This window comes from Megalobrama amblycephala, linkage group LG6 (assembly GCF_018812025.1).
Source record: "Megalobrama amblycephala isolate DHTTF-2021 linkage group LG6, ASM1881202v1, whole genome shotgun sequence".
Taxonomy (NCBI): Eukaryota; Metazoa; Chordata; class Actinopteri; order Cypriniformes; family Xenocyprididae; genus Megalobrama; species Megalobrama amblycephala.
This window is the reverse complement of record NC_063049.1, coordinates 6,748,404-6,760,649: the sequence shown is the minus strand read 5'-3', so window position 1 is coordinate 6,760,649 and position 12,246 is coordinate 6,748,404.

The window sequence follows — 12,246 nt, the reverse complement described above, 5'->3', positions numbered from 1 at the left end:
AATTTAATTTTGGTAAATGGAAATAGGAGAAATGGTGTAAAAAGTCCACACATTGCATTTAAATTAACACGCATTTTGATTGGTAATGACAGTCATACGTCATTTCATGACGACAGACGTAACACGACACTGTCATTATTTTTACGCCCACTAGAGGGCGCATGACTTCAAAACGTAAATATAGGTCGTAATATGTTACATCAAAAACGACCTATAGGGTCGGTTTTTTTTTTGGAGGACAGTCTCTGATTATAGATTGTGAGATATTATTCATCTGTCCACTAAAGTGGACATCATGCATCAATAGCTATATTTCAGCTACAATTCTTACTATTAATTAACTAAATAGCTGCAGTAACTTTTTTAAATGTAAATAAATGTATTTGTGTTATTAGAATGTAATTTGCATTCACATAAAAAAAGTAATGTGATTAGGTAATGGATGTGACTTGAAATGTATTACTTTACTCGTAATATCAAAAAGTAATCTAATTACATAATGCACATTAATTGTAATGCATTACTTTACTTACTAGGTTATGCATTATTACGTTATGCATGTTAGTTGTAATGCGTTACCCCCAACACTGCTCATTTCAGATGAGACTGAAAACACCTGGGTAGGGTTGCACCAGCCATTCGTAAGTTCTTTCTTAAATTGGAACGTAAAGTCCTCACTGGTTTCTTAGTAACTACTAGCTAGTTTGTAACTAACTCTGTACTTTATTTGGTTGCACCATTTGTTCTTAAGGCAGAACTTAGCTAGTAGCTCCTAAGGTCTCCGTAAAGTAATGCGTAATCACATAATATGACGTTTACCCTCAGTCATCCTTCAAATACAGAAGTTGTTGAAATTCCGTGAATTTCAATTTATCCTTCATTCTGACTTATTTTGCCTCACGTAGCTAACAGTAAAAATAAGTTCCCATTAAATATAATATAATAGCCTACTACTTAATAATACATTTTTTATATGTAAATAACATTCAGAAACTGTATTTGAAATGGAATTAATAAGGATCAATAAATAAATACTGAAACAACAACAACAAAAAAACATTAGAAATGACATTTATTGATTATGACTGATTTTATTTGACATGCCCAACACGGAGTGATAGGACCGATGCACACAGCGGCACGCTGTTTAGCGGGTTCGTGTTGAAGAGTGGCTAACAAAGTAATCTTTTCACATGATGTTCTCTCTCTTAAAATGTAAGAAAGTGTAAATGTCAGCAGCATCATATATGTGTAAAGAATGAAGTCTGTCAGGTAAAACAAGAGCTTATTGATGCAATTCAGTCCGTCTGCTATTTTATTCCAACCGTTACTCCTGATAGGAGGCTTCCGTAAATATTGAGTGTATACGTAGAGTTATGCTTCAACTAAGTTTAATGGTGCAACAGAAAAATATTTAGTAGTGCGTAAGCTGCAACTTAGTGCCCATTTACGTCGAAACGAGGCTACGTTGTAACTTACGCACAGCTGGTGCAACCGCCCCCTGATCATTGCGTTTTCTCAGAGGAGAGCTATGTGTCCATCTTGAACATAATCAGAATTATCAGCTAATAAGGGTAAATCGCCATACTCTGGTACACTGGAGGTTTCCACAGCTTTACTTTGACAGGTTGTAGAGTTCTCTGATATCAGAACATGAGGACGTGAGTTCAACTTGTATGAAGTTCAATTGCATTTGCAATATTTTACATTTATGTTTTTTATGTGTATGTATATATATTTATATGTATGTATTATATTATATGTATGTATGTATGTATATGTAACCCAGTAGAATAAAATTCTATATGTTTATTTCACTTTATTTCATTTTGTTTTATTTTGTTCTTGCTCAGAGATAAAATGTGAATGAAATATACCACTCTATATATTGCTGTATAAAATGTGGGTGTGTATGCCAGTAAGAACACGAGTATATGTCAAGCTTGATGTCATACACGTGAAAAACATGGTTTTGACCTACAAGTTAGGTCTTTCTTTAGGTCTATTGCTTTATGAAAGTTAAGTCCCGCCCTCACCTACGTGTTATGTTTTGGGTGAGTGTTTTTGTTGCCATGGAGATGAGAGGGTAGATTAGAGTGCAGCCGATTGGAAAGATAAGCAGATATAGACTGTCAAGTGTCAAGTCAAGTCAAGTGACATGTGGCCAAGTATGGTGACCCATACTCGGAATTTGTGCTCTGCATTTAACCCATCCAAGTGCACACACACAGCAGTGAACACACACAACCGGAGCAGTGGGCAGCCATTGCTGCGGCGCCCGGGGAGCAGTTGGGGGTACGGTGCCTTGCTCAAGGGTCTCACCTCAGTCGTGGTATTGAGGGTGGGTTACAAGTCTGACTCTCTATCCATTAGGCCACGACTGCCCCTAGAGATTAGATAAAGATAAATTTAGATAGATAAAGATAGATTATGATAAAGATAAGTTTTAACGTATTATTCATCATATTGATATCTTAAATTGTGTATATTTACTTGATTAAGACACACGAGTTTTGAGTTTGTGTTATTTTGCTTTGTAACTGAATTCTCCGTGTATGTTCGCTCGACATTGTGGACTTTCGTCATTCTTTAGCGAGAAGAACCATTGATAAAGACTGTGTTTCAAGTTATTCTTCCGATAACATCTGTACGGACACAAAGATCTGAGTGCAGACATCATAGTGGTAATGTGAGAATCGTGAGTTTGACTGCTGCAAGTGAGGAGTTTGTGGCCCGCCTGCAGAAAGCGCGCAGCTGCGTACCGGAGGAAGATTTCCCGGAGGCATACTACCGTGCAGAGGAGTCGGTGGCCCGTCTTTCAAAGAGCGCTCAGCCGCGCACAGGAGGAAGATTGACCGGCGATTCCTACAGTGCAGCGGATCTTGGTTAACTGGTTATTCCACAACGGAATTCAGGTACTTTTGTGTGAATTTGTTTTTCCCGCTCAGGAGAGTGTTTGCTGGTTCTAAGGCCACCACTTACTCCAGCAACGTCTCAGGCCTGCAACGGGGTGTGTAGTGAATGACTGGTGTGTGTGTGTGGGCCCACAGCGTTTTCTATTGATCCTTATGGTGTTATTCAGTACACTTAAAACTGTGATGTTTTTTCAGAGTGACTTTTTTATACTCTGAGTTTTTGTACATTTGTCTCAAGTGTGTTTGTGACAGAGAAAAAATCCATTAATTTCATCACCTGGAGTATTGCATTATTGGTGTGATATTGGGTTAATTGGTCATGTAAGAGAAATGTGATTGTGTGAATTGCTCACATTCTGAAAAATTTGCCATTTTAACCCCTTTTATTGTTTAATTAAATTCGTTACATTTTGTTACTTCCACCAGAGTTTTATTCATTCTAAAAGTTTATTCATATACAAGTTATTCATAAGTTACTATAGATTTCATTATATATAACTTTCTAAAGGAGAAGTAATTCATTTGTGACACCAGAGGGGCCTAATTTCAACATCGGTAGGCACATAGTAAATGAATCTGGTACGCTGCCCTTGTCTGGCTATCACCAGACCAAGCTCAATTTAAAATTGAACATTGGTCTGGGGAGTTTGCTATGTATTTCCTACTGCACAAGAGGCGTGATCAACGAGCATTAGTCACGCAATTGGATAGTCCTTCAACCAATCAGATCAACAATCCGGGTGACGTACTTTGCAGAGCGATGCGAAAACTCCAGACAGGTTTAGTTTGTATTGGTTTGTAGCATTGATCAGCGGTTTGCAGAAGCAGCAATGGCATCGAGCGATTTTTGCAGGTTGTGCCAAAAAACATGAAAGTGAGTGGTATTTACACCCAGTCGAGCGATTTGTTTGCTAAACTAAAGAAGTCATTCAGCATCATTGAGAGGTTAAAAGGAATTGGATTGACAGTCATGCGAGAGACGTCATCGTGTTATACCCGCCCAGAGCCATAGAAAGAGCTCTGTACCCGCCAATAGCGAGCAAGGTGGATAAGCCAGTCTGTGATTGGTTCCCGCAAAAGTGTAACAGATGCAGCAGAAATGAATGTACGGGTTTCCAGACTGAGTTGCCGGGCGAAATCAAATCACCGGCAGATCAGGCTGGGTTTACCCAGTCTAACGCTGCCCTACTTATTTAACATAAGGACAGGTAGGGGGCGCTACATATATATTTTAGCATTTTCACATGATTTTATATAATTTTATTGATTGGTTTGTTAAATACACGCAATATTGCTGTGTTAGTACTGTATTATGTTTAATACAGTATCTCTTCAGTGTAAACCATAAACGCATACTGTCTACTCAAGTGAACATGAAAAATATGTGTAAAATAATTACATTTTTTTTTCTAACTCGATTGGAAGGGTCCCAGGATCTCTGTAAAATTTAGGCTAATTATTGGGTTGAAAATGCTGCGTGAAGCGTCTGCAGCCTGGTGACAATTAACATGAGAGGGTCTGTACCATTTTGTTTTGCTTGGGAAAAGCTAGCATATTGTAAAATGGAGTAAATCTGATCAAGTAATGCATCTGATTCTGTTTGAATCCTTCAATTGTTGAATAATGACATTTAACAATTAATAAACTTTTATTACAAAAATACTACGACATGTAAAAGATTTAATTCCTTCATTATCTATATACTTTAAAATATTAGGCTAATAGAACAGTGATTTAATTCTGAATTGTTCTTTTGTGACTTCTCTTGTTTTTAGTCAGTCTCAGATTCTCAGATATGGGGGTTGAACAGTTTAGTAGCTTCACGGTTGTCAGACAACAGACGGAAACAAGAGGTTCACAGTTAACACGTAGTTTATTTAACAACAGAGGCACGAACACAGCAACACAGTTAAGCAGTTTGCAGATATGAGCATGTTGATGACAGATACTGAGTCCTTTCTCTTTAACAGGTAGTACATAGACTGAAGACAAGACGAGAAGAGACACTGGAGTAGGAACACAGAGACATCAGAAGGGCAAGGAGTCCAGGTAAGTGAAAACAAGACCAGACACTGAGGTGAGGAAAGTGAGAGTCTTTTATAGTGCTCGTGTGATGAGGGGCAGGTGTCGCTAATTAGAATTTGGGTGATTGGGAACGAGTGGGCAGAGCGTGGATATCCGGTGACGATGATCTTTCTGTGACGGTGGTGGGAACTGACTCTGTGACAACGGTGGGGGTGCAGGACTAGCTAAAGGTGTAAATCGCATGTCAGTGAGGGAGACAAAGAAACTTGCTGAAAGAGATCCCTCACCAAATTCAACTGGAACCCGAATCACGAGCATTGACTACATTTGTCACACACACTGGCCTATGGAGGTATAAGAGAGTCATGTTCGAAATCTCTTCTGCTCCTGAAATGTACCAACATGTAATTCGCCAATGTAATGTCATTTTGCAGGGCATTGACGGTAGGGCTGGGCGATATATCGCATGCGATTGTCACGCGCATTTCGTCAGTAAAGCCGGTTCCCTGATTACCGCTAAATCGCCATCACCTGCTTTCAAATGGAGCAGCATTTAATAAACAGAGCCGTAGTTCACTGATAAGCTACGCAATATCGCGTTCATTATCGCAGATGAATCGCCTTCGATAATGAACGCGATATCGCCCAGCCCTAATTGACAGAGTCCACAACATCTCGGACGACATTGTGGTATTTGGAAAGACTGTGCAGGAGCATGATGCAAGCTTACATCAAGTACTGAAACGATTGCAAGAGAAGCAGCTGACACTAAACAAAGATAAGTGTGTCTTCAGGATGACTGAGATGGAATTCATGGGCCATGTGCTTTCAAAGAATGGATTTGGGGCAGCACAGTCTAAAGTGGAGGCAGTGCAAAACACTTGACAGCCAGAGAATGCCACTGAGGTGAGGAGTTTCCTTGGCTTGGTTAATTATTGTTTGATTCATTGCCAACCTGGTCACTATTGCTGAACCTCTGAGTCGTCTCACTAGGTCAACATGTACATGGCCATGGGGGAAAGAACAAGAGGCAGCCATTCAAGGCACTAAAGGTTGCCCTGGCAAGTTCACAAACGATCTCTTATTACAGCCAGGAGGCAGACACACAGGTGATCGTAGATGCTAGTCCAGTAGGGCTTGGTGCGATCCTGACCCAAGCACAAGCTGATGGTGCATACAAGCCAGTCTGCTATGCCAGCTGTGCTTTGACAGATGTGGAAAGGCAGTATTCTCAGACTGAAAAAGAAGCGCTTGCCACTTGACATTTGACTTGACATTTGATATCCAACAGTGCTTTGATCTGCCTGCATTGACACTATTCTTTAAGAGCTGCTGTGCAGCCAAAATTATATACCAGTTATCACTGTAAAGCTGCTTTGACACAATCTGCATTGTAAAAAGCGCTATATAAATAAAGGTGACAACTTGACATAATGTGGGCCTGCGAGAAGTTCCATGTGTTCTTGTACGGCAAAGAATTTTCAGTGATAACTGACCACAAGCCATTGGAGGTGATTTACCCACCAAAGTCGAAACCGCCTGCCAGGATTGAGCACTGGCCTTTAAGGCTACATCCCTACAAATTTAAAGTAATTTACAAGCCTGGCCCACAGAACAACATCTGACTCACTTTCTCGTCTAACTGTGAACCCACCTCCAGTTGCAAAAGGTGACGATGAGCACATTTACTTTGTTGCAAAACATGCTCTTCCTAAAGATTCTACACCCCGTGAATTAGAGGAAATTGCAGCAGCAGACAAAACACAGTGCAGTGTGAGGAAATGCATTCTGCAGAATTGTTGGAGCTTGTGTAGTCCTGATTACATGTGCATCAAAGTTGAACTGTCATGCATTGGTCATTTGATTCTAAGGGGAAATCGCATCATTATTCCTCAAGCAGCCAGTTACCGCATTCTGCTGTTGGCCCATGAGGGGCATCAGGGCATTGTCAAAACTAAACAGCGCCTCCGTACGAAAGTGTGATGGCCAGGAATTAATAAAGCTGCGGAGCAACTAGTCAGATCCTGCCCTGCATGTCAAATAAATTGGGCATCTCCCAGACCTGTTCCAATCACACATACTGAATTGCCAGAGAAACCGTGGCAAATTATTGCCATTGATGCTTGTGGCCCGTTCCCTTCAGACAAGCATTTGCTGGTTATAATGGACTACTACTCAAGATGGGTGGAGGTGAGTGTGCTTCGCCGCATCACGGCTAGCAACATTGTCAAGTGTTTGACTCGGATATTTGACACTTATGGATTTCCAGAGACAATTGTTTCTGACAATGCCACACAATTTACAGGGGAATTTCTTTCAAAGAAATCTTGGCGCTCCATGCAATTCAGCACAGACGCATCACACCATACTGGCCTCAAGTGAATGGCGAGGTCAAAAGATAGAACAGAACACTGTGCCAAGCCATACGGGCAGCTCATTCTGAAGGAAAAGATTGGCGTAAGGAAATGTACACATATTTGCTGGCCTATCGTTCCACTCCACCCTCTATTACTGGTCGAAGCCCTGCTGAGTTATTGTTCAGTCGTCAGCTCCGTAATAAGTTGCCAGAGGTGAGCAGCATTGTTTCATCTGCAGTGGGAGATGTTGCAGTGCGACAGAGAGATTTTGTTGAAAAGTGTAGACAGGCTGCTGACAAAAGACGAGCAGCAGTGGACAGCATGATCCAAGCAGGTGATTGTGTTCTGCTCAAACAACCGAATCAGAACAAGTTGACCACTGCATTTGAGCCTGGGCCGTACCATGTTGTGGAGAGGAAAGGATCATCTGTAATTCTGGAAAAAAAAATGGTGTGAAGCGCATGAGACATGTTTCCTTGGTAAAGAGATGGGTTTCACCACAAACTCAGAGTGTAGACATGGATGATGCCTGGATGGGACCAGACCATGTGTCTAAAGAGCTGTCTGGACGTGTGTCAGTGGGAGAACAATCTGGACATAGACCTCAGAGGATCAGGAGGTAACCTCTTGCACTGAAGGATTATGTTAGATAGGCAGTTGCCATTACAGGTGAGAATAATCCCTGGCACTAGCTGGGAGGCAGGGCAGTCTACCCCTAGCCATCATGGAAATTGATTATGTTTTGTTTTATTGGACTTTGAGTTTTATTTATGAGAAGTTCTTGCAAGGACATTGAAAATGAAAAAAAAAAAAAAAAGATTTTTCAAATGTTTTGAAGAATTGTTAATGTTCTAATTTCTATGTTGATTTGAGGTGTCAACAGTGTAGTGTCTGTTGGGGAAAAAAGAGGAAAAAGTTTGAGTGATGTTCATGTTAAGTCAAGTCAAGTCCCCTTTATTTATATAGCGCTTTTTACAATGCAGACTGTGTCAAAGCAGCTTTACATTGGTAACTGGTACATAATTTTTGCTGCATAGCAGCTCTTAAAGAATAGTGTCAATGCAGGCAGATCAAAGCACTGTTGAATAAATGTCAAGAATACTGTTGAATATCAAATGTCAAGTCAAATGTCAAGTGTCCCCAACTAAGCAAGCCAAAGGCGACAGCGGCAAGGAACCCAAACTCCAACAGGTGACATCAGGTGGCAAACAAGTGGCAAATAGGTGTTAAAATGGAGAAAAAAACCTTGGGAGAAACCAGGCTTAGTCGGGGGGCCAGTTCTCCTCTGGCAAACAGTGCTTTGTCTGAAATCAGGTTGCTATCATAAGTCTGATAGGATCACAACAATCGAAGTATTTCAGTTCCATCCAGTTGAGGATCGTATTCATCACGCCGGTATGGACGGTTTGTTGAGGAACTGTGGCACTGGCTGTCGTGTCGATGAGGCCTTCACAATGGATGATCTAGTTGACTCGATCTCTGCAAAACGAGTCACTGAAGGAACAGTATGTTCGATAAGAAAGTATGCATATTGCTTGGTTTTCTGTTTAGAATTTTGAGATGTGGTTCATTTTGATAAACAAATATATATGTATATCTCTAGGAAAAGCAGGGATGTATGATAGTGACCATTAGGGGGAGCTAGAGGAAGTAGGAAGGCTGAGGTGTATGTTGGCAGTAAAAAAGAAGAATGTTCACCTACATATTAGGGATGGGACGAAATATAGTTTGACAAAATATCGCGATACAAAACGTGACGAAACGCATCGAGGTCGAAAAAAATGGATCGCGAAATAAAGATAGATGGCACTGCTGCATGATTTGCGTAGTATATAAATAATTTAGTGTATTATATTTGTGTGTATGTATATGGGGCAGACATACAGTCTATGGTGGCAGGGTAAAAAAACTAAATGAAAAAAAAAAATTATATCCTGGGAACGGTGCGGTACGTCGTAACGTCAAGACAGCGCATGTTGCAATAACAACACTGCAGCGAGCTAACAAATATTATTAGCATTAGCACCAACTGCCTTGCCCCCAAACAGCCGACCATGGAGTCAAATGAGGTCGAAATTGAGGACGCTCCGCCTGGATACAAGTCATATGTCTGGCAGTATTTTGGCTTTCTCATTAAAAAAGACAAAGACGGCAATAGAGTAACTGACAAGACTAAGACTGTGTGTAAGCTATGCCATGCTGTCATTCCGTACACCACATCCAACACATCAAACATGAACCACCACCTTCAACGTCACCATAAAAATGTGAAGACGGCCCCGGAGAAAACGAGCCTACCGAAGGGACAGCTGACCATGAAACAAGCGCTGACACCAACTCTACCTCCGTCAAGTCCGCGTGCAAAACAGATAACCAGGCTCATTGGCGAATTCATAGCGGACTATATGGCTCCATTTAACATGGTAGAGAACAGAAAATTCATCCAAATGTTCAATGTGCTGGAGCCCAAGTTTAAGATGCCATGTCGAGGACATTTTTCAGAGAAGGTAATCCCAGAAATTTACAATGAAACCAAACAAAGCGTGAAAGAGTATCTAAAAAATGCCGACTGTGTCGCCCTGACCACCGACAGCTGGACCTCGCGTGCAACACAGAGTTATATAACCATCACGGCAGAAGTCATCAACGAGAAATGGGAGAGAAAAAGCTTTGTGTTGCAAACTCGTGAGCTAAGTGAAAGTCATACTGGTGTTAACATAGCTCACGTGTTGAGAAATGCACTGAGTGAGTGGGAGCTAACGAGGCCACAAACAACCATTGCTTGTGTCACAGACAACGCGAGCAACATGGACATTGCTGTGAGAGAGAGCGGTCTCCACCCTCACATCAAGTGCTTAGCGCATGTTGTGAATCTGGCCAGTAAGTGAGGCTTGGCTGTATCCCGCGTCGCGCGCCTTCTTGGTCGTGTGCGAAGAATAACTACATTCTTTCAAAAGAGCACCATGGCCACCGCCGTCCTGACCAACAAGCAAACCCAGTTAGAGCTGCCTCGGCATAAACTTATCACCGATGTCCAAACCAGGTGGAATAGCACATACGACATGCTGGCTACCTGGAGCAACAAGCAGCTGTCTCAGCTGCACTGAGCTGCCCAGGAATCCGAAGGAATGCGAGAGAAATTGACACTCTGGATAACAGTGATATATCAGATGTCGAGGACATAGTGAAACTGCTTAAGCCACTGAAGACAGCCACAACAGTTGTCTGTGATGAAAAAGAGCCCACTGTTTCACTGATAATCCCACTGAAGTTCATGATCGAGCAAAGCATGTCACCAGACGAAAATGACACACAGACCATCGCCAACATGAAAAGCGCCATTCTACTCGACATCTCGGACTGGTACTCGGGGGACTGTAATGACATGCTGCAGGAGTGCACTGCGCTTGACCCACGATTCCGAAGCCTGTCCCATCTGAATGATGAACAACGCGAGTCCGTCTATGCCCGAATACGTGAAAAAGCTTCAGCACTTCATGAGCAGCGCAACCAGGTAGGCTAACTTTTATTGAAAAAAAAAATTAGGTGCCCTGTATGTGTAGGCCAGAGCCCGAAAACTTATTTCTCATATTGTTTTTTTTATTAGTCGATGAGAGAGAGAGAGAGAGAGAGAGAGTCTCTGTGTGCATGTGTCTGTGAGAGAGGGAGGGAGTGAAGGATTGAAAGACAGAAATGTTTGAGCTAGTTTTATTTTATTTTTTTCAGACCAGTGACATAGATGAAAGAACCACTAGGGCCAGTGCTTCAATATCAGGTGCAGCAGCAGAGCAGGCCAGGGTCATGGTTGAGGCAGCACAGGGAGCAGAGCAGAGCCAGGAAGAGCCAGTGGAGGGAGAAAGGCAGATGCAGGACGTGACACAGCCTCCCCCACCAAAAAAGACAGCGTTAGAAGATCTCCTTGGGAGCTCCTACACTACTGTTGTTGAGACAGTGCAGTCCAGCAGAGGGATTGAAATGGAGATACTCTCCTACAGAAATGGGATTCCTATCCCACTCAACAGTAGTCCACTTGAGTGGTGGAAAGTTAATGCATATGCTTACCCCATACTTGCCCCCCTGGCCAAAGCCTACCTTTGCATTCCTGCTACGTCAGTGCCCAGTGAGCGTGTCTTTTCCACAGCAGGAGACATTGTGTCTGCTCAAAGATCACTGATTATACCAGAACATGTTGATATGTTAGTTTTTTTGAAGAAGAACCAGTCCTGAGATAACTTAACCTAGGATTAGAGCAGCACTAAGGGAGTGTTCTTGTTTGTGTTTGGCCAGTTAGGCCTTGTGTTTCCCTGTGTGCAGCTGAAACAAAAATAAATAAGTTGTTGTTATACAGTAATATTTTCTTCTTTTTTTTTTTCTTTTTTGATATCGTATCGTGACGTATCGTATCGTGACCCTGGCATATCGAGGTGCATCGTATCGTGAGTTTAAGTGTATCGTCCCATCCCTACTACATATGTGTGCATCTGATGTGATATACACTACAGATGGACTTCCCTACACACTGATGTCACAGTCACTGCACATTTTATATCAGAAGACTGGGAAATCAAAAACTTTGTGAAACAAGGGATGAGAGAAAATCATACTGCTGAAAATGTGATTGTGCAGATCCTTGGGGCATTTGATGTCAAATAAACATTTTATGTTTGGTGCACACACTAAATCTGGCTGTATGTAAGGAGCTTTGTGGTGTTCATGCAATCAAAATGGCGATTAGTAAACTAAAGCTGACCGCTGCCCTTTTCAGCAAGTCAGCTGTTTACAGCTACCTGCTCAAAAAGAAACAAAAACTACTCAAAGTTTCAAAGCACAAGTATAGGGTAAAATATTGTCACAGACACACCAAACTCTGAGGATAGTTAGAACCCAGTTCACAGAGATTTATTAACTGACTTATTAAAGGATTGGAGGAACAACAGAAGATCACCAGC